We start from the raw sequence: 27,249 nt of genomic DNA on the forward strand, positions 1-27,249 counted from the left end.
GCCAGGACAGCCCATCATGGGGGGATTGTAGCTCCTGGTTGTGTCTGCTGCTCTGCCCTAGACAGAGGTGTGAGATGGGAGCAAGTCAGGCATGTCTGCTGTCAGCCCACATGCTGCCAGGAGCTGCCACAACTCCACAGAAAATTCCAGCCTCGTCCTTCTCTATTTTGCTCTTGGGCACTTCTGATGTTCTCCCAGGTCTCAGGGGAGGAGCAGACACTTCTTACATCCATTTCCCTTCTGCCAGAGGCTGACTTTCTTAAACCTCTCAGCTAGTTTTTGCCAGTGAGGATCTGCCTGACACAAATGTGAGACCCCCCCCCGCCTTCAGCGGTAGTATTAACTCTTTAGATGTCCACATTAATGATGACTTTTATTGAATTCAGATATTTTAATCATTTTAAGAAAACATCAAAAATTACATACACTAAAAATAACTAAACTGGACTAAGAAAGAACATTAACAATTCCCAGGATCTTTTTGCAAGATGGGAAGCTTGCACAGGTAGCTTTCAGCAGCCCCCTCCCTGCACATCCAGGTACGATGCTGCTTAGCATCTGAGTCCTGTGCTCCCCAACAAAGCTGCTGCACTTCAGTGCTGTCCATGGCTGCAGGTCACAAGAAAGGCTTTTATTTACTTCTGCTTCATAGACAGAAATACTTCTGTCTTCTAATCCAAAAAGGGAAATTTAAACCATGATGATATTTAGTTTTCTCTTTAAAAAAAAAAAAAGTTAAGAAATACTTTGAAGTAAAAAAGTCTCCAAACACTCTATGCAGAGAGCCTTAGCAGTAGAAGAGCAGTGCCTTTAGTATGGTTAGGACCCCTGATATCCACAGGGCTGCAGAGAAGGTCTGGGGAATTGCAAGAGAGTGGGTGGGAAGGCAGAGGCACATACCCTTCATGGGAGAAAAAGCCAGAAGACCGTGTGGAGCAGCATTCAGTGGCAGCCCCGGCCTGACCGTGCTGGGCTTCTGCTGCTTCTTTAACTCCAGGCCACAAATACTACTTTTCTCTTTCTTCTTTCTTTTTATTTCAGCCTGGCAACCCCCATCAGCCCAGCCCTGCTCTCATATGTAGCTACAGTGCCGTGTCCTTCCCCACTGCCATTCTGTATGGCAGCCAGAATGGCAAGGGACAAACAGATGGAGAGACAGGCACTGCCGGGTGGGACAGGGAGCAGAAGGCAGTGCTGCCTTTGTGCAGCTCCATGTGTGACATTTTATGTAACCATTTTTTTCTAACTTGCTTTCCCAAAGCCAAGGACAGTGGCAGGGTACATGGGCTGCCCACGCAGAGGACACGGCTGCTTTGAGCATGTCCAAAGCACAAGATGTCCCATCTCTGCAAGGCACCAGTTGCAAGACGCAGTCACCACCCAGAAACCCAGACAGCAGCAAAGTAAGCAGGGCACTTGGAAGGAAAACAATGGCACATCCATGACCCACCGTGGAGTAAGACAGAGTGTGTCGAGCTGGATGCGGAGTTCCCAATGGGGAGCATGAAGGATAAGCAAAACCAGGGGAAACAGGGATGCTCTACGGGAAAAATCCATATGTAGTTTTTCTCTGCTGTTCAGTCAGCTCTACCTCAGTCCCCTTTCTGCTTGATGTTGCATCACTTTCCATGCCTCAGTTTTCCCATTTAGAGAATGGAAATATTAATTCCTGCTTCCCCGAGGAGCCAGGGGCTAACTCCTTTTCTGCTGCTGCTTTTACTTGTTTTATGTCCTGAACACAGGGAACACTGCAGGGAATCCTACAAGACAAAAACAACATGCCCTGCATGTCCCTGTGCCACAGGTGACCTGCTCCCACCCAGACATCAGTCATTGAAGCTAGAGCACCTGGTCTCAGTGTGGATGGCATGGAGGCAGCAGCAGCATGGTGGCAATCTTCCTTTACACCTCTTATTTGATGTCAGAAAAACCTGACACATGCAGACCAGCAGGGAGGTGGAATTGTACCCGAACAAAGCAAAGCAGAGGCTGCTGCCGGGTGAGGCAAAGGTTCAGAGCCCATCCCCAGCAGCTGCTGGCCACGCTAAATGCTGAGGGCTGAGAAGATAGTGCAGGCAAGAAGGAAATCAATAGACTGTAATATTAAAAGCAAGTCTCAGTGGGAGAAGCAGCCTGAAAGATCAGTTGTAGATGGCTTGCATAATCTGCAGTGGAGTTTGATTTTGCTGTGGGCTACTATGCCTCTGTGGCAGTGCCAGCTTGCACGGATACGGCTGGGAATGCATGCTTACGATCAGCTTGCCCGAAAACAAGAAAGTCTGTCAATTCTTTTTGCATGCAGAAAGGAGGTTATGTTGGATGTGATAGTTATTCACAGCTGATTGGCCTGCCAAGGACACTGAATGCCCAGCAGCAATGGCTTTGAGGATGGAGGTTTTGTCTCTGCCCAGGAAGGAAAAGATTAATTTCACCTGTAAAGCAGGGTGAATAACTCTGATTTAAGAACCTGAATCAATCTTTATATTGCATGTGTGCTGGGTAAAGGTGTAATACAAAATACTGTGCAAAGTGAACCTGTCACATCTGCTTGTCAAAGGGATGGCTATTTTATTTTGTTTTGTTATGCTTTTGTTTTGTTTTTCCACACTTGCTATAGATGAGATGATCCTAGAGTTTTAAATGCCTCATCAGGTTGGTAGGTGGATGGTGGTCTGTCTCCAAAGAGCAGCGCAGATCCTCTTCCTCTTCTTTCTTTGTCCTGGGCTCTCGTCCAGGTGAGCAGGGATTGTAATACCAAAACACTGTTCCTCATATCCAAGTTCATATGCATTACTGAAGGAGATGATGTCCTGGAAGATAGAAAGTAGCTAATCAAAATAAAGCAGCTAATAAATTCTCATGTCTAGCAAGAGAGGAAGAGAAGTAATTACCCACGTCTCTCATGCAAAGTCCCTGGCAACACCATGAGTGTCAGGGGAGCTTGGGCTCCCTTTGATATGGTAATGTCACTACATATGAGAGATAGAAACACAAATTCAAAGGGCCCAAGGAGCACCAGACAGACACAGGAAGGACTAGCAGACCAGGATCACACTTCCTCAGCAGGAGGGAGGCAGCAATGTCTGTGGGACAGAGTCCCAACCTCTGCCGGGCTGCTTGGCTGCTTCTCCCCAGGAGCAGCAGACCGACCCTGGCTTCCAGGGTGTGCAACTTCAGCTCTCACCAGCTCTGCCCCCTTTTTGCCACCTTTGGAAATGACCAATATTGGAGAGAGCACTTTATGTATGTATATCTGCTTACCAGGACTGTGAGCTGCAGAGAGCAATTGTGAAGAAACTTGTTGACTGTTGTTGAAATACCCAAAGGAAAAGATTTGTCAACAGCAGCAACAATCTTATGTCATCTCCAAAGACTGAACACGCTGGCATACAACCTGTGCACAGGGAGCCCATAATCAGCCTTTGAAGCCTGGCAGCTGCTTTCAACACCTGGAGAACGTAAACCACGCTCTGCATGAAGCAGCTCAGAATTTTCCCACTCAAAGTCAGAGGAGAGAGGGCAGCAGGATCACTATTATTCAGGAAGTTCTGACATTTTGAAATTCCTTCTGAAGCAGGCATGTAAAAAATTGTCATGTTCATACATTCATGCCAAAAATCATTTTGGAAGTGTTACATTTCAACAAAGTATTACATTTCATTCTGATAATTTAAAATGTTTTATATTATAAATTTACAATAAAAAATATACTTTCAGAATGTGCTTTAAAGGAAGGATTTTAAAGAACTTTTTTAAAAACATAAGTCACTAAACATCGACAGTTCATACAGAAAGTCTGATTGCAGTAAAATGGCTTCCAGAAAAATACCCTGGAGTAAATTGTTCATCCAGTTCTTGTGTGAGCTGAGTTATCTCAGGCTATTAGCTTGTCTCCTGGCCCCTGAGGAAGAGGTTAGGTGGGAGGGGGTCTGTACCTTGCTTTTTGCAGATGTGGCATGTGAATGTGAGTAAGCAAAGGATGGTACAGCCGCAGGGAGGGTGGTGCTGTCTCAGAGCCACACCCATGCTCACTGGGATAAGTGTAGGACAATCTGCAGTGAAAGGCACCTGTCAGTGATCCGGCCTTTGGCTGAGGTGGCATACCCAGCAATCAGCAGCTGAAGACTTCACATGCCTTCTCTGACTATTTGTTGATTTTTTCTAATACTCATATTCTTCCAGAAACAAACATTTCTCTCTCTGCACAGCGTCTAGCATGTGAAGGGCTTTTCAGTCTTATTATTGAAATAAAATGAACAATAATCACCAGGGAAAAAGGTCTCCTTTTAAAAGGGGATGCACTCAGAAGGGATGGGGAGACGGATGGGAGCAGAGGCATGGCAAAGTCTGTGGGCTGCCCGGCCAGCAGCATGACAGCACAGCCGCAGGAGGCACTGTGTGAGGCACAGCAGCAGAGGATGAATGATGGGGCATATATTTGGAGGCTATCAGCACGCACATATAATAAAAGCCAATTAGACGCATATGACAGATTGTAAACCTCTCGTGTGTTGTTTAAAAAAAAACATGTTTTCAGCTTGTCTGCCTTTATAGAGCTTCTCAATAACAGTTTTACTCTGGCTGAGAAATTACAGGCATCCCACCCACACCACACAAAGCCTGACATTTCTAATCACGTTATCTTCTCTTTCATTTTTAACAGAAAAAAAAAAAAGGAAAAAAAAAAGAAATTACATAAAACACTTCAACATGACATATCATTTGCAAATGGAGCCAGATGTGGTTTCATCCACAACTGCTGGAGCTGATCAAATGCATTGCTAGTACAGCCAGAGATAAGCAGACTCAGAGACTGCCATACATGAGATTCAATGGTAAGTTTGGCAGACCAGCTACTAAAAAGGACACTGACATTATGATTTTTGCTTCATCTTCATACAAATAAAGAAATGGGCGTTATCTTTCTTGAACTCCAAAAAGACGCTGATTGAGGCAGAAATTTTTTTTTTTCCTTTGACATCTGGACACAGAACCACAGGGACCCCCTGGCCGCACGCAGGCAGAGGTCAGCGTCCGAGGCTGCTGGCAGCCCGTGGCCAGGCGGCTGCCTGCCAGTGACGAGCAGCAGGTGGAGCCCCGGAGGATTTCCTCTCTCCCTGTGCCTGCACTGGACTGCTTACAAGTGTTCAGCAGATCTGCTCTTGGATGTGTGGTAGGTGTTGCTGCACTTCCCTGACATAATCATATGGACACGCACCAATGTGGGAACAGCTTCTGCCATGCAGGAGACCCATAGTTGCACAGCTGCTCTACCTCCCACTCACAAATAAGCGTGACAAAACGGTACTTGTGCTTTTCCCATTTTCATAAAAAGGCAAGGATTCAACACTTTGAGTCCCCTGCCAGCCCTGTTTTTCCTGGATCAGGTTCAGAAATCCGTTTTATACTATGTGCTAACAAACAGCTACACTTTGGCTGAGAGCAGCGTCCTACAGCATGACCTGTGCAACTGCTATGCCTGGGAACAAAAGTGCTCAGCATCTTGTTAAAGTGTGTGTGATGCCAGATGAGGCAGCAGTGTGGAACCTCTCTTCCTTTCACTCCCTCTGTTGTGCTAGAAACCAGGAAAACACAGGGAAAGACATCAGTCCAAAGTGTGCAGGCTCTGATGAGATTCCCACTGATTTTGGTAAAGGTTGGATTAGGTTGCAAAGCAGAGTGGTATTTTGGAAGACAATTGGCCTAAGAAAGGTTATTGACCTACATTATTTACAGTACTGGCCTAAGAAAGGTTAAGATGGAAATTGTGTGCTGAGCAAAGAGAAACTTTCCTCTGTGTGTTTGCAAGAACACAGAAGCACAGAATGAGGTTGGAAGGGACCTCTGAAGATCATCTGGTCCAACCCCCCTGCCAGGCAGGATCATCTAGAGCATGTTGCACAGGATGGCATCCAGGCAGTGTTTGAATATCTCCAGAGAAGGAGACTCCACAACCTCTCTGGGCAACCTGTCCCAGTGCTCTGTCACCCTCCCAGTAAAGAAGTGCCCCCTCATATTGAGCCGGAACCTCCTGTGCTTCAGTTTGTGCCCGTTGCCTCTCGTCCTGTCACTGGGCACAACTGAAAAGAGGTGAGCTCCATTCTCTCAAAACCCTCCCCTCAGATATTTATATCCATTAATGAGGTCTCCCCTCAGTCTTCTCTTTTCCAGGCTAAACAGGCCCAGCTCTCTCAACCTCTCCTCATACGACAGCTGCTGCAATCCCCTGATCATCTTCACAGCCCTCCTCTGGACTCGCTCCAGGAGCTCCATGTCCCTCCTGTACTGGGGAGCCCAGATCTGGAAACAATGCTCCAGGTGTAGCCTCACCAGGGCTGAGTAGAGGGGCAGGATCACCTCCCTTGACCTGCTGGTAACACTCTTCTAATGCACCCCAGCATACACTGGCATTTATGGCCATAAGGGCATGTTGCTGGCTCATGGTCAGCCTGCTGCCCACCAGGACTCCCAGGTCCCTCTCTGCAGAGTTGCTCTCCATCAGGTCAGCCCCCAGCCTGTACTGGTGCTTGGGGTTATTCCTCCCCAGGTGCAGGACCCTGCACTTGCCCTTGTTGAACTTCATGATGTTCCTCTCGGCCCAACCCTCCAGCCTGTCGAGGTCCCTCTGAATGGCAGCACAGCCCCCTGGGGTATCAGCCACTCCTCCCAGCTTTGTGTCATCCACAAACCTGCTGAGGGTGCACTCTGTTCCATTGTCCGGGTTGTTGACGAATATGTTGAGCAACACCGGACCCAGTACTGACCCCTGGGGGACACCGCTAGCTACAGGCCTCCAACTAGACTCCGCGCTGCTGACCACAACCCTCTGAGCTCTGACATCTAGCCAGTTCTCAATCCACCTCACTGTCCACTCATCCATCCCACACTTCCTGATCTTGCCTATGAGGATGTTATGGGAGACGGTGTCGAAAGCCTTGCTAAGGTAGACAACCTACTGCTCCCCACTCATCCACCCAGCTAGTCATTCCATCACAGAAGGCTATCAGCTTGGTCAAGCATGATTTCCCCTTGGTGTACCCATGCTGACTACTCCTGATCACCTTCTTCTCCTCCATGTGCTTCGTGACCTTCAGGTTGAGTGATTCCATCACCTTTCCAGGGATGGAGGTGAGGCTGACTGGCCTGTAGTTTCCTGGGTCCTCTTCTTGCTGTTTTGAAGTCTGGGGTGACATGGGCTTTCTTTCAGTCTTCAGGCACCTCTCCTGTTCTTCATGACCTCTCAAAGATGATGGAGAGTGGGCTCACAATAACATCCACCAGCTCCCTCACTGTTCCAGGAAAGATGCCCAAAGGAAATGTGTTCTGTCTTGTCTATTTCAGCTGGCAGGAGCAGGAGTGAGGAGTCAATCCAAGGCAGGTTCCACACTGGCCAGTTTGCACAAGTGCTCTGCAAGGTGGGAGCAACACAGAGAAGCAAGCAGACAGGGATGATGAACGTGAGGAGCCAGATCTACTGCAGGAGAGGAGAGCAGATGAAGTGGCCCTTGTTATGGGCAGGGGGGTGCAGGAGGAGGCTGGGAAACGCAGCACCTCTCTGCCACACCTGAATCCCCACCGCAAACCCAGCGATGCCCACTGTCCTGGCACACAGCAAGCCTTTGGACAAGAGGCTGCTTCCCAGAGTGGGCAAAAGCCTGGGGAAGGTCTCCAGAAAGAATGGATGACTGTGGGCACCAAGCGATGCTCATTGCTCAGGGCTGCAGCTACCTTTCACAGCTGTGCTTGCAGAGGGGGCTGCCAGGGCAGTAGTTACAGGGGCCTAGATAGCAAAGGCCAGTGAGGCCAGCCCACGGGCACAGTTCCTTGTCCATGGCACTATTGTAGTGGGTCTGTTGGCTCGGTCTGGAGAGAAGTCCACATCCACAGCCCCTGTGTCCTGCTGCAAACAGACAAGCTGGTAAGAGAAACTCCTGCCCTGTACAAATTGCAGGTGCTTCTTTGGCCAATGCAGGTGTCAGTGAAAGAGAGGGAACGGACAGGGTTTTTTCTCTTCATTTTACATTCAGCTGTTAGTTATAATACTAAGGGCTCCTGTCTCTTACAGATGCTACACTTGGTCATTGGCAAAAATACCTTAGGAAATGGAGAATGAAGGGGTTCACATGTGAGCCCCTGGCCTGACAGCATGGAAATGTAAGCAAGTGCTTTGCTGGTGAGAGATGATTGTAGAGACCAAAGCAGGTAAGCACTGGCCTTAAAAAACAAAAAGAGACAGGAAATTTCAATAGCTCCTTGCAAGTCCCCACCCCCCACACCCCCAAAACCATGGCACCACAGTCTTAAAGGCTTAGTTAGAAACAGGAGAAAGAAGAAAAACATCTTGGCACTCTGATCCTTTTTTAAATTTTATGATATTTGAGCCAATTACATTTTTACTCTATTTCTTGACATCTGACTCAGAATTTTAGAAAATTTACTGCTGTCATTACTGGAGAAGAACTGCAATGTGAAGATAATTTTAGTTTCCAAAAAGCTTGCTTCAAATGGCTATGATTTTTCTTTCAGCTAGTGCAAAAAGCTGGACTGACACCTTTTGTTGAATAATGCATCTGGGATAAAATCCTCCTCTGCAAGGAGAGGTCTGGCACACAGCCCTCACCCCGCTTATGCACCGTTCAAGTGCTATTTAGTGGCTTCCAGGGGATTACAAATGGGGAGTGGGCTTTGTCTTGGCTCTCTGCACGGCAGATGTCACTGTGCTCCAGGAGAGCTGTTCTATGGATGAATCTTTGTGTTATTATATGCAAATAATCTCCATCCAAAAGTACCTGCCATTCCTAACATTGAAACCAATGTTCAGCTAACAGTTGCAGCCATTATCTGACAAGCATTAAAAAAGAAAAAAAGGAAATCCAGAGGGCCAGCCCATGGTTTGTCATCAAAGCATCCATGCCTGGCCCTGCTGTGGTGCCCTAGCATGGCTCTGCAGGCAGCACCGCAAGGCTGAGCCCCTGCCCGGGTGTCAGCCGAGACCCCTGGAGCTCCTCTGCAAGAGCATCTGCCGGTGCCGTCCTCGTGCTGTGTCACAGCTTGTCAGCGCCTGTTACCGGCACTCAGGGGGACGGGCACTGTCTGGCCTGCTTCCCTACCCACCATGACAGCTGCCTGGTGCCAAGCTCCCTTGAAAGGATTTTAAACATGTAATTATCTTGCATCTTCCAACAGAATCAGCCTCAAAAGTGCCTGACTTTGCATTCAATATATGCATGACATCTCATATTTTTGGCCTACGTAACAGCACTGAAAGTGCTCCTTAAAGGAAAATATCCATTTAAACCCAGCACTCACACAGGAAGGGTTAGCTTAGCAGGAGGGTCATGCTGATGCTGCTGGGTGTGACAGCTCCTGTCACCCATCTACCTTGTGAAAATCCAGAACTGGTCCTCACCATCAGGCACACTGCTGATGGTCTGGGGGCAGGGAGCGGCTGCAGGCAGAGCTGAGAATGTGTGCGAGGACTGCCCAAGGAGTATGCCAGGGTTTGGTTGGGGAAATGCACACCAGACGTACACCTTCACTGCGAGTACCTCACAGAACTGCTGGCTTCCCTGAGGCAGCCTCGACTCTGCCTGGCTGCAGGCAGGTAGCGGAGCCAGGCTGGCACTGCATGTCCTATGCCTGGCCATCGGGCAGGGGCAGGGGCTGCCCTCCACCTCTCAGCTATAACCCGCTCCCTCTGACCCAGCCCAGCTGCAGGGCAGCCTGAGACCTTGCTCCAAGGGAGGAGTGGGGTGGTCTCCCAGCAGAGCTGGGGTGATCGTGGATGAGCAGAGATGGGATGGCATCCCATCTCTGGGAGGCCAGGTGAGCTGAGCTCCCTGCTCTGGCATGGCTGCTCCCTGCCCCAGCATCCCACCACTGCAGCATTTAATGCCTTCTTTGCCTCTGTTTTCAACACCAATGATGGGTGCTGGGAACCCCTGAGCCTTAAGCTGGAGGACCATGACTGCAGTAACAATAAACTCCCAGTCAGCTCCAAACTTGTGTGGCCTCGCCTCGAGCACTGTGTGCAGATTTAGGTGCCACGAGAGAATAAGGACACAAAACTATGAGAGAGTATCCAAAGGAGGGCTACAAATATGGTGAGGGTCTGGAGGGCAAGAAATATGAGGAGCAGCTGAGGTTCCTCAGTTTGTTCATCCCAGAGAGGAGGAGGCTGAGGGGAGGCCTCATGGCGGCCTGCAGCTCCCTCCCGAGGGGAGCGGTGGGGCAGGCGCTGAGCACTGCTCTCTGGGGACAGCGACAGGACCCGAGGGAATGGCAGGGGGACAGGGGAGGGTCAGGCTGGGTGGTAGGAAAAGGTTCTTTACTGAGAGGGTGGTTGGGCAGTGGCTCGCCAGGGAAATGATCACAGCACCAAGCCTGCCAGAGTTTGAGAAGCATTTGGACAACGCCCTCAGACATAGAGAACGACGTGAGCGGGGGGATACTGATCTCCTTTGCATATATGAAGAATGAACCAAACTTGCACACAAAAAATATGATTTTTACCAGCAAGAAGCAAAGCCCAGCTGCCAGAACAGCTGAGACCACTCTCAGGAGCAGTCAACAGAGCACAGCAAGCACAGGAACACAAGTAACAAGCTGGCAGGACATAGACACTTTGGGCCTGGAAAACTCCCAGGCTCTCCTGAGGAACATTTCTGCTCAGCAATCTTCAGGTGAGAGCTGGCTAGGAGTTCCGGGCAGGTGAGGACAGGAGGTGCAGAGGAGCAGCACACGGGACACCCGATCCTCTTCCAGCCCAGGGCACAGCCACCAAACAGTCCTATGAGGATTCCTCCTCTTGCAAACTGAACTGTCTCAAGCCTACCTCCTTCTGGGAGCACATGGCTGCTTGTACCCCTGATCCAGCCGTGCCTCACCATCTTCCTGCACTGAGATGATGGGTACCATGTGTATGGCAGCAAACCAGAATGGCCTACCACGTGAGTATACATGCAGGATGGAGCTGTTGCACTGCCTTGATCCCAGCCAACATACTGCCATCAACCACCTGCGCCTACAACTTGCAGGCACGTGCCATGCCAGTACTTCCATCACACTCCAACCCCACCAGTGCCTTCCTAGCCACTTGCTCAGGAGTTCAGCTCCAGGTTTGTCCCCTTGCCATCAGAGTCCACATATGCTGAACAAAAAGGTAAATTCAAGCAAAATCATGGACTTAAAGATACCTACGACATGCCTTCCAGAGAGGTGCCTCTCAGAACAACCAACTTGCCCCACTTCTCTGCATCAACCCTTCCTGAAAACTAAACAGAGAGGAGCCTGGCTGGCACGCAGCATTGCTCTGCCATGGTGCCTGAGCCTGTTTTTTGAAGCTTGTGATTTCCTCCCCAGTTTACCAACCCACCTGCATTATCCCAGCCACAAGTGGGGATCCTTTTACTACTCCTCATTTGAAATATATCCTTCATGTGAAGATGTTCTTTTACGGGATACAGAGGATTTTCCAGCCTGAAATGCAAAGGGCATGGCAACTCCACATATTTTGGTCTGAGGAATTTAAGTGTTCGTTTCCTCCTCAGCCCCATGTGTATGTTGCTATTGCTTACACACTAACCAGCAACTCTGGAAGCAATTAGATTTCAGAGCATATCTTCTCAGTCCTCAGGAACTGCTTAATACCAGTGCACACCCCTACACAGGTCTCCATCCTCAGCCATGCTGGTGTCATATGCACATCACTCTAGGACAGGTGCTTGATAACTGGGGCATGCTGATGACAGCTATGAGGAAGGGACAGGGCTTGTCTAGTGATGGTGTAGGTGCCCCAGTCCTGTAGGAAAGTGCCAGGGAATACTTACAGACCTGAACAAGGAAAAGTAGGCAAAACCCCACTTGTATAGAGCTTTTTCCAGTTACTTTAATGCTGAGGGCGGATGAAATGCCCCTGATTACAATGGACAGAGGATGTGAATGTGGTGGGGAACATCTGTGCAAACAGGAACATCTGTGGCCACCTCTGTGGATTCTGCCAGGCCAGGCAGCCCCCCTCTCAGCCCTGGGCAGCACAGCTGCAGCCAATATATGCCCTAGCCCTTATTTTCTGCCAAGGACAAAAGACATCAACAAAGTCCTAATTAAAAAACAACCATGAAGCAAAAAGCATAATTAATTACTTTTTAACTACAGAACAAAGGTCGTTCCTCTTCCTAATTACACTGTGAAAATGAGAAGAATTTAAACAAGAATTGTAAGTAATCACACAAGCAAAGAAATGGGATTGAATGCCTATAGAAACCTGAATACAAGCCTGAGCAAAAAGACACAGGCAACAGCTATAAGAGGGAGATGACAAGCAAGTATTTAAGACTCATTATATTGAGCTAATTGGTTGCTCCTCAAGTGCTACTCAGGCACTCATTGTGCATGCTGGTGAATTGAAGCTCTGCAATACTCTAGAGAAGCCCTAGGGATCAAAATCATGTTTGTTTGTTTGTTTTTCTCAGGCAGACTGGGGGAAATGCCTTGCTGAGCAGTAGAATCATTCACCCACTGAGTCCAGCAACCCTAGAGTGTAGCCCCAACTCAGGAAAAATGGCACTTCCTCTGCCTCTTCTTTGTCCCTGAATCACAGCTTACATGCTCAGCAGGACTAGAGGCCATACAAAGTCTTCTGAGAGCAGACCTTCCTGGCAGATAAGTGCTGCAGGAGCTCTGGAAGATGGGCCAAGATCAGGTTCTTTTGTAGGTAAAGGGTATGCAGGGATGGAGAAACCAAATGCAAACCCGAACCCTGCAGTTTGTCTCATCCATACACTAAGGCTATTTGGTGGCCCATGCAAGGTGAGCCTGTCTCTGAAATAGGCAGTCAGCCTGGAGCACAGCTGGGGAAAAAGAAAAATGTTCCTAGCAGGGCAGAAAAGATGTGGAGAAACAGGACGAAGAAAACAGGTTACATGGAAAACTTCAAGGTTTGTGTTGGAAGAGTGAATCCTGTGCTCTTAAGGTACTGCATGGAGACAAATGTCAGAAAAGATGGAAAAAGTCAAATTAACATTTCTGTACCTGAGGACAATTAACCTGCAGAGCGGGAGCTAGGAGGTCCTTGCATCAAGTACAAGCTGTCAGGCCATGGGGAAAGGGGCATGGTGCATGACAAAGTAAAGTCTGCGTTGTCACTGAGGCATTGTGCAAGACCTGACCTGACCACGCTGAAGAGAACAAGAACACTCACTATTGTCCAAAGGCCCTGAGCTCTGTTTGGACAGCCATCTATCAGGAGAGCAATGAGATAGTGGAGATTCTTGTGAAAAAGGTGGTATTTCGTAGTGCTTAAAGCACAGCCCTGTGGCAGTGCATTTCACTGCAGCCTTTGCACATGCCACTTGGGCGCTGCACCCATGGATGTGGCTCCCACAGCCCTGGAGCAGCAGGCAGAGCCCACGGGGGGAGCTGAGTGCAGGAAGGCTTCACACTGCTGGGTAGCTATGAGCTCTACTGCTGGGAACCTACCCTGTGCACTAAATCCCTGTGCCCAAGTCCAAACCAGCCCCAGATACAGCCATAACATTTAAATGTGATTATTTCCACTTTCAGTAAAGGGTTGGAGAGACCTCTCCTGAAACGCTGAGTGCTGGATGTGAATCAATTGTACATTTATTTCTCTTATCAGATGGGACTGGGGAAGGAGAGACAATCAACATGAGGAAATTAAGGAAAATGGAAATGACGTGGCAATAAGCTGATGTCTTAGTGAGCCCTAGGTTATCAGCTGGAGGTTGCTCACACTTAGACTTAGGCATGCTTCATGAAGAGTGCCAAGAGACTGCCAGCTTACTATAAAATCCAGAGGCACTGAGAGATATTAAAGCCAAAAGCCTTTTTTCACCAGGTTTTGGAAACACAGATTTGTGCTCCAGTTGACCAAGAGAGGACAAGCTCTGGTTTGGCCCCACACCAAAGGCAAAACCTGAGGCTACCAAGGTGGCAGGAACAGACTCTGCCCAGGGGCCATGGCACAGCCCCGGTCCCCTACACCCGTGGCAGAGAAATGACGTGACTTGTGCCCAGTGCCATGCGTGGCTTCTGGGCACGGCCTGTGGGTATGGGGTACCAGGTCATGCTTCAGGGCGAATCCAGCAGGCCCCTGGCAAGCTGGCTGCTTTGGGAGGACCAAACTCAGGCAACAACATGTTACAGGGCTGGGAAGTGAACTGCCTAGACACTGGCCTCCTGGGAACATGGTGCTGCTGGTGGTGGCTTGCAGGGAGATGTGTCCTTGTGCAAGAAAGTACATACCATGATCACGCCATGCCATACCATACCCTGCCCGTTCCATAGCTCCAGCACTAAAGCCCCACACAGAGCCTAGACATGTGGCTGCAGTCATACCAAAGTGCACCTTGGTCCAAGGCAGTCCTTTTCTCTGCAGCAATGAGCTCACCTTTCATAAAGCCACCACAATTTTGTAAAATAAAGTAATTGCCTGAAAATGTCCTACTCCCTAGAAACAGTGAGGGGAAATTTGATAGGAGGTGATTAAAGACTTTCTGTAGTAAAAGCAGCAGCACAAGATCTGGGATGATGGCATCACTCAACCTTGAAGTCTTCATTGTGGTGGCAAACATGGGCAGTGTCCACCAGTGGATGTTCTTCCAAGGCTGCTGATTTCGCTGGGTGGCTGGGAGGCCTCTGTGCCCGCTGCTGCAGCACTTGCTGCTCAGGCACCCCCGCAGGGGGGCCAAAAGGCACATCCAGCACTGCCAGCGAAGGGCCCAGCCTCTGAGACCCTTCTGCCAGCAGGTGCATTTGACTCCTGTAGGTAAGTTTGTACTTACCACCAAGTTTTCACTTCATTAAATCCTGACCAGTTAGCCCAGTTAGTTAGACCAGTCCAGTTAGCCACTCCAATAAGCTATAAGCTCTTTCTGCATATTATAGCCATCACTACCAGCCCACCATGCACGAACGATTGGCTGTATCATTGTGTTTTGTGTAAACACAATATTACTCTTATATACCGTAAGAGTCTGCTGCTTCCCTTGTCTTGACAGAGAAGTGAGGTTTCCTCTCCAGCTGGCAAGCAAAGCCTTTAACGAGAGGTACAAAGTCACCAAAGACTTCACCTCTCTTATGAGGCAGCTTGGAAAGTTAGGATTTAACTCTGGCTGGAGTTGACGTTGATTCATCTGCCTTGCGATGATGACATTGCCTTGTTGCTGCCACCTGATGGTCAGAACTGGAGATCAGGGACTGAGGCTCTACCTACAGCCCCTGCCAGCAATGGCAGACTCATGGAGATGCGCACTGGTGTGCCCTGGCTACAACACTACTGACCCCACTGCCTGTCTCCAGCACCCCCAGAAGCGGCTGCCAGACCAGCACCTGTCTGGCAGCAGAATCCCACCTCACTGCATTGGCTTCAGTCACCAACACAAGCAAATTTATCCAGGGCACTGGAGCTCATTCAGAAGAAGCAGAGGTGCAGTGATGCTTTCATCCCATCAACTCCATTTCAGAGCAGCAATACCCTGTAGAGGAGACAGGGGAGCATACAGGACACTGATACCTCCAGCTGAGGGACCTTGGGTTGGAGCCTGGGAGCACCCACTCAGCTCAGGTTTTCTGAAGGGAGATATTTCACATCCTGCTGAGTCTCACAGGTGTCATCTCATAGCAGATCACTGAAATGTTCATGTACCTGGCATCAGTGGCTGCTTCTGAAAATCCTGGCCTATCTGCTCTGTGCCCAGATACTTCTGAGGTGGCCAAAGGTGAAAAAAATCTGAGGACAATCATGCCTGAACCATTTGTCTTCCCCCAAATCATGTGCTGTGCTGTTTGCCCTCAGTGGGAGGCAGGTGTTCTGCATGATGGCCTAGAGAGGGAAGACTAAGATAGGCTCATGAGCTCTCCCTCCAGCCAGCCAGGCTGCGGTCAGTACTCTCTGAGTCCCTCTAACACTCCAGACACAGCTCAGCACTTTGCCTGGTGGTTTACTGTCAGCTGCAGTACTCGGGCTGGAAGATGGCCGATGGAAAGGTGTTGTCTCTCTTGCTACTTTGCCATGGTATCTCTGCCAAGATGCTCTTCAACAATAACCAACAGCCGGGAAGCACTGCAGGCCTCTCGCTTCTGTGAGACCGTGCACCAAGCTCACCTCTAGAGCTGGACACAACCAGGGTGAGATCTCAGCCACTTCGGTGCCATCTGCTCTCACACAAACCCCAGTGTGGCCTGCAGATGTGCAGGGGAAGGATGAGGAACATTGGCCTGATCCTTCCATGTGCAACCACAGTCCTCCTCCTGGGCAGAAGGAGACGGAACTCAGCAGATCCAGAACCATGAAGGCAGCAAGAGGAAAATCGGAAGGACTGTAGACAAAGGGCTGAGAATAGCAGAGCCAGATGGTGGCAGAGGAGCCACCAGAGGTGCCAGAGCTTGCAGGGCCATTTCCCAAGCAGAGAAACAGCATTGACAGCCACAGGCAAGCTTCTTCTATCCTCTGGATTCAATTTGGCATAAAAGGCCGGAGGCAACAGCATTGGATCTTTAGCTGCTTGTTAACACTGTGGGAGATCCCCAGCAGTCTCAGCCAGCAAGGAGTTCCCAGAGGCCCCCAACCCACTGCATTGCCCTTGGAAACCCTCCCAGTGGTTGTGACGCTGGTTGGGACTGCCCCATGGGGCTCACCGGACTGGCCCGTCCCTGCCTCCCCGTGAAGATGGAGCCCAGGGATTCTTGTCAGGCCGGGGTGTGGGGGGCTCTGCTGTGGTGGGGTGCATGAGGTGAGCTTGTAGGGCCCGGGGCTGGGCAGGTACAGGCTGGGGGCTGGAGAAAAGGGCAGGGCCATGGTGTGTGGGGGGGCAGCTGGGTCACAGTCTCCATCTCAGAGATGGTGGGTCTCCTGCCTCCGCATCAGCCCCGTGCTGGAGGGTGCTGTGATGGGCACCAAATGCCTGCAGATGGGATAACTGCAGCTGGAGGCCAGGTGGGAGTGTCTGCATGGTGTCTGAAGCACACAGACACAAACACCCAGCCGAATACTCCTACCTGCCTCAAGCAGGGAAGTACCTCTTGGGGACCATCTTGTGTTCAAAGGTGAGTCACAGCCTCTGCTGAGCTATTTACAGGGCCCCTCCTCACAACGAATGCTGCTCTTGTGGGGTGATGGTCCCTTTGGGACCATGTGGAGCCTGTCACTGGCTTTACATGAAAGCTGCTGTAGTGCTTTCTGGATTGAAAAGGGCGGAACTCTGGTTTGTGTTGGAAAAGAGCATCTTAATTTGCCCCTCTTTCATCTTCCTGACTAAAAAGCTGAGATTTGGGTTTACCTCAGGAAGGAGCAATGCTATTTCTTGTATTTCTTGCAAATGTTCTTCTGTCTCAGCAAACCATCACTTACTTATGTAAAAGACCTCAGGGGATATTTGCAATAGGCAAAAGCATTTGAGCATGCAGGAAGTGTGTTTTTTTTTTTAAATAGCATATGCCTAGGTATGCTGGAGATGCAGAAAGGGAACTGCAGGAAGGAAGGAAGGAAGGAACAGAGGGAGAAAAGGAGAGAGAAAGGAAAAGGGAAAGAAAAAGAAAAAGAAAACTGCAGACCCTGAGTCGTGATGGCACTTTTAGGCCCTTTTTCCTGGAGAAAAGAACAAAGAACAGGGGTGACATCCTCCTTGCCAGGTTGTACATACACAGTCTGCTTCTCAAAAGAGAAAGACTGCAAGAGAGATTTCAGAAGGCTGTCACAGCCTTTGAAGCCTCAGGGTCTGTTGCCTGGCAGGACCTTTTGTCCACAGCTCACAGTGCTCAGGGTCCAGAGCCAGAAGGGAACTGTCAGTCTTAACTGTCCTCCTTTGCTCGTTTAGATTCAGCACAGTGCCTCCTTCCTTATCTCTTCCCTAAGCAACCCCTGCCATCAAACTGCCCGCACACTTCAGCCAGCACATTGGCCACAAGGTTCGAGACAATCCAAAACACACAGTGGTTTTCCTAACCAAAAGTGCGTGGCTGTAGGACTTCAGGGAAACAATTATCTGACTTGTCTGGTTTATTAACCAACCAGTATAAAATCTTTGCTGTGCTCTTCTTGACTCTGGTACAGAAAGCCTGGAAGAACCTGTGGTGGTTCTTCCACCAGAGGATGGTGGAGCAGGATTATCTGATGGACATAGACCTAGTTATATTGGTTACAGGATACTTGTAGGACTCCAGCACTTAGGTCATTTGAGATCAGTCTTGGTTTCATGTGTGCAGGCCTCATCTGACCCTAGTCCAGCCAAACCAGCAGGGATTCCCATACACATTGACATCAGGTGGAACCAGGATTCTTACAAGGGAAGTGCTGAGTGATGCTGGGAGATTTGGAAAACCAGCCTGCAATCCTTCTATGCCTTGTTCTGCATTTGTACCAAGGGGTGGCAAACATGCCTGCCCAGTTCTCATTTTCTTTGTCTCTTTCCACAGTGACAGTCTAGTGCTGGGACTAAGTCCGGCACAGCACTCTAGGCTCCTGCTGAGCTGAGACTTTAGGCTTGTGCATTTCAAGCAAGAGCTGACAACTAATAAGACCTTTTGTTGGACTGCTTCATGAGTAAATCCTCTTCCCTGGCCAGAGAATTACTCTGTTCTAAGCACAAAGACAGAAATGTAGTGCAGAAAACAAGGACTTCTCCTTGGGCAGTGGCAGTATAACAGGCTGTTACTGGAATGTGGACTCCTTAGAAGTCAGTGTCCCTCCCATGCACTGAGAAAGGATGACAATATCCAGGCCTGCCTTCACGGCTGCTCATTCAACCTGTTCTTTAGACTCTTGCAGTTAATAGCCTCCAAAAGGCTCTTTGGCAGGCTGAGATATAAAAGCTATTTTCAACCTGCAGTAATGTCCAAGGGTGATAAGCTGGGGTCTGTAGGTTAGAGCTGGGATGCTCATGGACACATTCCTCTGCAGTCCCTGTAATTCAGTAAACGACTCAGAGGGTGATGCTGCCAGGCTGAGGCAGTTTCCTCTTGCTTATGGGATCACTGCATTTCAGGGCTGCAGAAACAGGATTTACAGCCAGAATAAGGCACACAGCTGGTGAATCACTTACCCAGATAAAGTCAGGTATGGCCCAACAGCAGAGGTGAAGGGAAGATTTAATTCCTTTGTGTCTTCCATGTGCATTGCTGATTCTACATGCACTGAACTAGCTTTAAAATTGCCATGCTTTTAAGGGGAGCTGTGGCAGTTGCTCACCAAGAAATTCTGCAGTAACAAGCACCTGAACACATTGGAAGATATTATGGCCCTTGCACCAAGTCACACAGCCTGCTATCCTGCCAGCCTTTTGCCCTGTCCAATTTCTTCCCTATACCCCTCTGCTTGTGGCAACCCCAATATGCCATCTTGTATAGTGTCGGAGGAAGCACATACTGAAGCCATCCCAGTGCACTGCACTGTGGTTTATTATGTTTGTATATGCCTCTTAGCGTTAGAGATTTGGGCTTTGTCTTTGTTATTTGTGTCTCCAGTTCTTCCCTTCCTAAGTACATTAGTTGCTATGGAAACCATTATTTCGTTGGTATGAATAATCTTCATGACAGCACAAAAGCAGCAAAAAGTCAGTTCATATATTGCACCTACTACTTAATTCAGTTACTTACTAACTAGGTCTTCCCTTGAAAGTGATCAAAAACTCTGCCACCAATAATCCATAGGGAAAAATAGAGTTTTGACTGTCTGCTTTGATCATTTTTGCCAACTTTTCATGAATCAGAGAAAACCAATAGGTAGATGCTGGAGCACAAACTATCATCCAGTCCCTCAGTGTATGAGGACCAGAGGACATTGGCTGGATGTAGGAAGCACCCAGCAACTTGTAGCATCAGCACCTGAACTGCTGAGCAAAGCAGAATGGCCCAGCAGAGTCCCAACATTATGCAAATCACCAAAACAGCACTGGGGCCAGAGCTTCCCCTTTCATCTCCGCCCTCGTCCACGAGATCTACTGTAACCCAGGATTTGGAAGGTGCTGCATCCTGGCACAGTGATACAGGGACTCCCTGTGGAACCGTGCTTAGGACCCGCCAGACCTAGTCCATGTCCCACTCCACACTGAGCAACCCTCACCTAGCAAGTCTGAAAACCCTCCTCTTTTTTGCTAGGCAGGAAGCAAAAACATCACTTCTTTCTGTGTGCCAAGACAATGGATGCTCATATGATGAGAGAAAAAGAAGAGAGTAACAGGGGGCCTCCATGAACACCTGTCTGCTGGGCACTACAACTGGCATTTACCATCTGCAGCAATGATAACTCTGGGTCCTCTGGGCCAGATTCCATTTTGTCCCATGTCAGACATGCTCTATGCCTCAGCAAGCTCTGAGCAGTAGGTCTTCAAAAAAATAACAATCATTTGTAATATACTGGAGTTTATCTGAGGCTTCACATAAGGAGATGATTGAACTTCTGAATCAGTCTCTCACAAGAAGACTGGTGGAATGCCTTCAGCTGGCCCCACAGCTCCAGGACACCAGCAGAGCCACCCGAAATACAGTGAGTACCACTTGGCTGCTCCCAGCTTCACTTACACCTCACTTGAGACTCAGGTCTGATGTGCAGAACGGTTGAGCTGCCCTTGGCTAGAGAGAGGTTGGTGGAAACAGTACCTTGAATCAAGTCCTACACAGATTTGAGGAAGCAGGTTTAGATGGATCCAGGGATGAGAAGCAAAGATGACTCTGAGCAGGGACATGCCCTCTTGTTTCACTCCAATGAGAAATGGCTCATCAAAAAATAAAATAAAATAAAATAAAATGGCATGCTAGTGGCCAGAAGCGCAGGAAACAGGAGAGGCAACCAGAAGGTGGTGTGGTAGTGTGCATTGGAGGGTGCTCAAAGAGGGCACATCTTCAGAGAAGGCCATCCCACTGGCTGAGTGGGCAACTCCAAGTACACATAGCCAAGCGTCCAGCACCATTCTGTGACCATCTGCACTGGTCAAGGACATTCCTCCTGCCTGACCCTTAATAGGGAATAGCGGGCACCTGCTTAAGAGCAAAGGCTGCAGCTCTGGCTGGGGGTCTGTACCATCTACCCCAGCTGTGGCTGATACCCCCACCTGGACAGAGCTGCTGAAGTTGGGGGATGAAGTGAAGATTTCAGGCTGCTGGACATGCCTAGACCTTTCCCCTTGGGCAGGGACAGGCAGCAGATCTGCCTGCTGTAGTGGGTTTATGTGGCAAGGTTTTGGTAGTGCTGCCCAGAGCCAAGCCAATAAGCGATGTTGTTTGTGCTTCTGTGACAGCATATTTATGAAAGGGGAAAAAAAAAACTGCTGGGGAACAGCAGCTGGGAGAGTGAGAGGAGTGAGAAACAGCCCTGCAGACCCCAAGTTCCATGCAGCAGGAGGCAGGAGGTGCTCCAGGCATGCAGCAGCAGTTCGCCTGCGGCCTGTGGAGAGGCCCCTGGTGGAGCAGGTTGTCCCCCTGCAGCCCATGGGTCCCACACGGAGCAGATCTCCACGCTGCAGCCCGTGGAGGAGCCCCCGGTGGAGCTGGTGGATGTGGCCTGGAGGAGGCTGCGGCCCATGGAGAGCCCACGCAGCAGCAGGGGGTCTGAGGGGAGCTGCAGCCTGTGGGGGACTCGGGGACCCAGGTTGGAGCAGTTTGCTCCTGACAGATCAACCCCATGGTACAGAGCCATGTGGGAGCAGTTCTTGAAGAGCTGCTGCCTGTGGGCAGCCCCCGCAGGCTCAGTTCGGGAAGGACGGCATCCCGTGGGAGGGACCCCACGGGGAGCAGGGGCAGAGAGTGACCGAGAAGGAGCGGCAGAGACAAAGCACTATGGACTGACCTCAGCCCCCATTCCCTGTTCCCCTGCGCCGCTCAGGAGGAGGAAGTGGAAAAGGATGGATGGGGGAAGGTGTTTTTAGTTGTTTTCTTTGTTTCTCACTTCTCTAGCTTGTTACTAATAGGTAATAAATTTCTTTAATCTCCCTACTCTTTGTCTGTTTTGCCCATGACGATAATTGCTGAGCGATCTCCCCACCCTTCTTTCAGCCCTTGAGCCCTTGTCATCGTATTTTCTCCCCCTTTCCCTTTGAGGAGGGGGAGTGAGAGAGCAGCAGTGGTGGAACTCGGCTGCCCACCTCAGTAAAACCACCACAGCTGCAAAAGGTCTGCCCAGGAGAGGATCTCTTGCAGCAGGTGGCTGAGCTGCAGGTGGCAGTGGGAAAGCTGTGCAGTATCAGAAAGGCTGAGAACAAGTTAGCTGGTTCCAAGTGCAGCCTGCAGTGGCCCCACTGCCCCTGGCCAAACAGCCAAAAACTCCCCCACAAGTACACACAGAAGGGAGGAGAGCCAATAATGCAGAATAATGGAAGCTTGTAATAACAGGCACCAGCAGGAAGAGGAGACTTCCCCTGCAGCATGAGGTGCCCTTACAGAACCACTTCACTGCTCTGCAGACTGAAAAGGAAAGACCTGCCAAATTAGGAGAGACACTGGAGCTGAGTAAGGCAGCCAATCTGCTCCCCATGTAATAGCCAGCACAACTAAGAAAAGGTGGCAGGTGATAGTATTAGGTGACTCTCTTCTCAGAGGTACAGAGGCACCCATTTGCTGAATTGATGTACTCTCTAAAGAGGGGTGTTGCTTACTGGAGGCTTGTATCAGGGATGTCACCGAGAGACTACCAAGTCTATTACAGTCCACTGACTGTCCTGCTGCTGATGCCCACTGACATCTGCTGCTGTTGTTTCACATGGGCACCAATGATGCAGCCAGAAACAGCCTGAGGAGCGTCAAGAAGGATTACAGAGCCCTGGGAGCAGCAGTTATGGACTGTGGAGTGCAGATATTTTTTCATCAGTCCTCACAGTCAAAGGAAAGGGGATTGATAGGACCAGTTGAATCTGGTGAATCAACAGATGGTCACAGGACTGGTGGCACAGCCAGGGTTTTGGCTACTGTTGTGGTTTAGCCCGGCTGGCAGCCAAACACCACACAGCCGTTCGCTCACCCTCCCCCCTCCCTCTCCGGGATGGGGGAGAGAAACGGGAAAGTGAAGCCTGTGAGTTGAGATAACGACAGTTTATTAAGACAGGAAAAATAATAACAATAATAATAATAATAATAATAATAATAGTAATAATGTGTACAAAATAAGTGATGCACAATGCAATTGCTCACCACCCGTTGACCGATGCCCAGCCTATCCCTGAGCAGCCGCCCCCCCCACCCCAGCTAGCCACCCCTATATATTGTTCAGCATGACGTCAGATGGTATGGAATACCCCTTTGGCCAGTTTGGGTCAGCTGTCCTGGGTCTGTCCCCTCCCAGCTCCTGCTGCACCCCCAGCCTTCTCGCTAGCAGGACAGAGCGAGAAGCTGAAAAGTCCTTGGCTTGGTGTAAGCATTGCTCTACAACAATTAAAACATCAGCATGTTATCAGCGCTCTTCTCATCCTAATCCAAAACATAACACCCTGCCAGCTACTAGGAGGAAAATTAACTCTGTCCTACCTGAAACCAGGACAGCTACTCAAACGATGGGACTCACTTTAAGAAACCTGGTCTGCTGGGAGCTGATGGAGTCCATCTGTCAGAAGAGGGGAAGAGCATCTTTGGTCACAGGCTTGCCAAGCTGGTGAGAGAGGGCTAAAGTTGCTGGGCAAGAGGAACCTCAATCCATCCCACTCCTCCCAGTTTGATGCCAGTGCCAGCAGTAGATGCCCAGAGCCTGGAAAAGGACCACAGGTCCAGAGAAGAGCACCTGAAAAACAGCACAAAGGAATTCCAGCCAGAAAGCCTCATTGGAGGCCCAACTTAAATGATTCTATGCAAATGCACGCAGCATGAGAAATAAACAAGAGGAGTTAGAGGCGTACATACACCTGCAGGGCTATAACCTCATTGGCACTATGGAGATGCGGTGGGATGGCTCTTATGACTGAAGTGTTGGAATAGAAGGACGCAGGCTCTTTAGGAAGGACAGGCAGAGGTGATGATTGATAGGGTGTTGTCCTCTATGTCGATGAGCAGATGGAGTGCATGGAGCTCCACCTGGGGATGGATGAGGAGCTTATTGAGAGCTTATAGGTCAGGAATAGAGGCAGGGCAGGGACAGGGGACACTATAGTGGGAGTCTACCACAGACCAAGCAGATGAGGCCCTCTATAGATAGACAGAAGCAGCTTCATGTTCACAAGCCCTGGTCCTTATGGAGGACCACCCCAATATCTGTTGGAGGGACAGCACAGCAGGACATAGGCAATCCAGGAGGTTCCTGCAATTGATAACTTCCTTCTCCAAGTGACAGAGGAGCCAACAAGGAGAGGTGCTGGGTGGGCTTTAAAAACCCTTCCAACCCAAACCATTCTATGAGTCTATGATTCTATGACCTGAGGATGCTCCGAGATGATAGTCTGTCTGTCTTCTCAAGTGCTGCTGAATGACTAATCCCTAATCACTCTCAAAGAAGTCGATGCCTCCAGTGACCCATCCAGGAACCCAGGGTAAACCCCCGGACTGTGATAAGCCTGGAATGGATGTACCAATAGGATGGGACAGGCTGGACTGCTGTCTCTACACGGGGAAAATTTACTGCAGTCAAATAACAACACAGCCAACTCAGTTACTTCTTCTTGTTCTCTCTTTTTGGTAGCCACTGTGTGAGGGGATTGATACTGACACTTCTGAAGGTTAGGAGCTGTGTTATGCTTCCCCTCAGTTCCCCTGGGAGCTCATCCTGCCACAGCACCCCTCTCTCCTTGACACACCTGTATGGCTGCAAAGGCATCCCACTACTTCCAGTAGACCCAGGGGACTACCACCACAGGTATCTTCCTTCCCTAGAGGCTCTCACCCCATGGAGCTCTGTGGTGGGGAGCTGCTCAGTGCTGCACTCAGGCACCTCCAGGCCCCACACAAGGCAGCGAGGGTGGCTTTTGAGGTGTTACGTGAGTATCCCGAAATAGTAAGCATTTTATCCCGAAATAGTAAGCATTATTGAGCCATTTCAATCAGACAGGGGTTTTGTTCAGTCACAAGCACTCAGGGAGGGCTGGTGGCCAGTCCAGGGAACAAAGGCAAGTGACAGCTCAGGCAGGACTGGGGTGCAACCTGCTCAGGGAATGGGAAACACCCTGCAGCCCATGGGAGCATATGAGGCATACTGGGCTCATCTTCATCCCATGATGGCCTGGGAGCATGCTTACTTCTCTTGCTTGTGAAGAACTCTGGCAGCCAGTTGTCATGGGTAAGTGTGCCTGAAGCATACCATGAGCTTTTTTCCACATGCTGGGGATGGAGCCACTTAGGAGAGCAGGAGTGCTTCTTTCCCCACTGTGGGGGAACTGTTCCCAAACCAGCCCCTGAGCCCTTCTGGGAAGAGCACAGCAGTTTTGGGCAAGGCAAAGGAGAAGACTGGTGACTGTAGTGCCCCAGCAATGGATGATCCTCTTCAGGCCCTGACACACTCAGCACATCCCACACCTGCTTTGTGGCCAAGCTTTAAACCTCATCCCATCGATGCCCAAAGTGCGAGGCTGAGACACACCCAGGACAAGAAGGGATCCTAGACCTGTTCTCTGCAGCCTTAGGAGGCAAAGATGTAGGAAAGATGCTCAGGAAGCCAGAAGCCTGGGTATTCATTAACTGTGAGCAAGCGAACTCCTAGACTGTCACCTCTTGTGTCTATTACCCTTCCTTGCTTTCTTTTGACCAAGGAGAAACATGTTTCTCTAATATGTGCTGCCAGCTCTTCAAAGAGTTTGAGATGCTCTGGGGTCAGCAGCAGCCAGATGGAGGTACCATTGGCTTCTCTAACAGGTCTAATGTTTGGTACTGAAGATGTGGCTGCTGGAGCTATTCCCACCTTGACGCTTGTTTTGGTCACCTGGGGAAATCAATGCTCTTCACTGTCAGCTGGGGCCCTGGGGAGATGCTCTTGGAGAATCTAAGGAATGCAAATTGCTTTAGAGATAAGGCTATGGCTGCTGCGCCAAGGATATCTCAAGAGAAAGTAGTGGGACAGAAAGAGGAAAAAAAAAAATAGCTGCTTAAAAAAAGGGCCAGTTCAGCAGCCAACAATTATTTGAATGGAATAACTACACCCAAACTGTCTAATATAACATACTGGATCCCAGACAGGGAAAGCCTTTTGTTCTAAGGCTCTCTAAGCCTTCTAAGCCCTAAGGCGTTTAGAGAACCCAAGCTTAGCCACACAGCAGGTGTGGGACGTGCTGAGTGGGTCAGGGCCTGAACCGCTGCTCAGCCATTGCTGGGGCACTGCAGTCACCAGCCTTCTCCCAGAAGGAGAGACCTCATGTCTGCCCGTTGACTGTCAGCTTTTTACGACTTAGACCACATAGTAAAAATCTTTTTTATGCTGTGTTTGGATAGCACTGGGGCCTGCAGAGTTATAGTCCATGCCTGGTCTTCCAGCATGCTGCCGGCACCCAGGGATCCTGGAGGAATTGCAGACACATCTGCAAGCTGACTTCTTTTGCATTAGTGCCTATCTCAGACTGGTCCACTCCTGCAGTGAGCTGCTGTGAGTAGGAAGCCTTTCTAGCTTGCTAGGAGCAGCACAAATTTTGCTGCTGGCCCAGTTCCTTTGTGTCTGCATGAGGACTGAGAAGAGGTGGCTAAATACTTGCAAATGGGGCAGTGTCAGGTCAAGCAATCTATTCCCCATCCCTTCCCATCACTTCCAGCATTATTAGAAGGTACTGATGTCTCCATATTGGTAAACAGGAGCACAGAACTGCAAGGAAAGGTCACTGGTAATAGCATGCGAGACAGGCTGACTGCTTTTTCATACTGCTGAGTGAGGCATTTTGCTTATGAAAGTGTCACCCTCTGGGCTGAATTTTACCCTTACATACACCTCAGGGATCACAAAATCACAGAATCACAGATTTTAGGGTTTGGAAGGGACCTTGAAAGATCATCTAGTCCAGTCCTCCTGCCGGAGCAGGAACACCTCGATCAGGTCACACAGGAACACGTCCAGGCGGGTTTTGAAAGTCTCCAGAGAAGGAGACTCCACAACCCCCCCCGGGCAGCCTGTCCCAGTGCTCTGTCACCCTCAATGTGAAAAATTTTCATCTCATATTTAAGCAGAACCTCCTATGTTCCAGCTTGCACCCATTGTCCCTTCTCTTATCATTGGGTGTCACCGAGAAGAGCCTGGCTCCATCCTCCTGACACTCACCCTTTACATATTTATAAACATTAATAAGGTCACCCCTCAGTCTCCTCTTCTCCAAGCTAAAGAGACCCAGCTCCACCGGCCTT

General features: G+C 49.6%; 1 long non-coding RNA gene across 1 annotated transcript; it reads right to left on the minus strand.

The window, feature by feature from the left end:
* Positions 1–488: 488 nt before the first annotated feature.
* On the minus strand, positions 489–24,003 carry LOC126913500 (uncharacterized). Its single transcript, XR_007708919.1, has 3 exons — positions 23,842–24,003; positions 23,510–23,722; positions 489–2,810 (listed from the first exon to the last, which is right to left on the minus strand). It is a non-coding gene; the product is annotated as an uncharacterized LOC126913500 (long non-coding RNA).
* Between the last annotated feature and the right edge of the window lie 3,246 nt (positions 24,004–27,249).

This window comes from Cygnus atratus, chromosome 16 (assembly GCF_013377495.2).
Source record: "Cygnus atratus isolate AKBS03 ecotype Queensland, Australia chromosome 16, CAtr_DNAZoo_HiC_assembly, whole genome shotgun sequence".
NCBI lineage: Eukaryota > Metazoa > Chordata > Aves > Anseriformes > Anatidae > Cygnus > Cygnus atratus.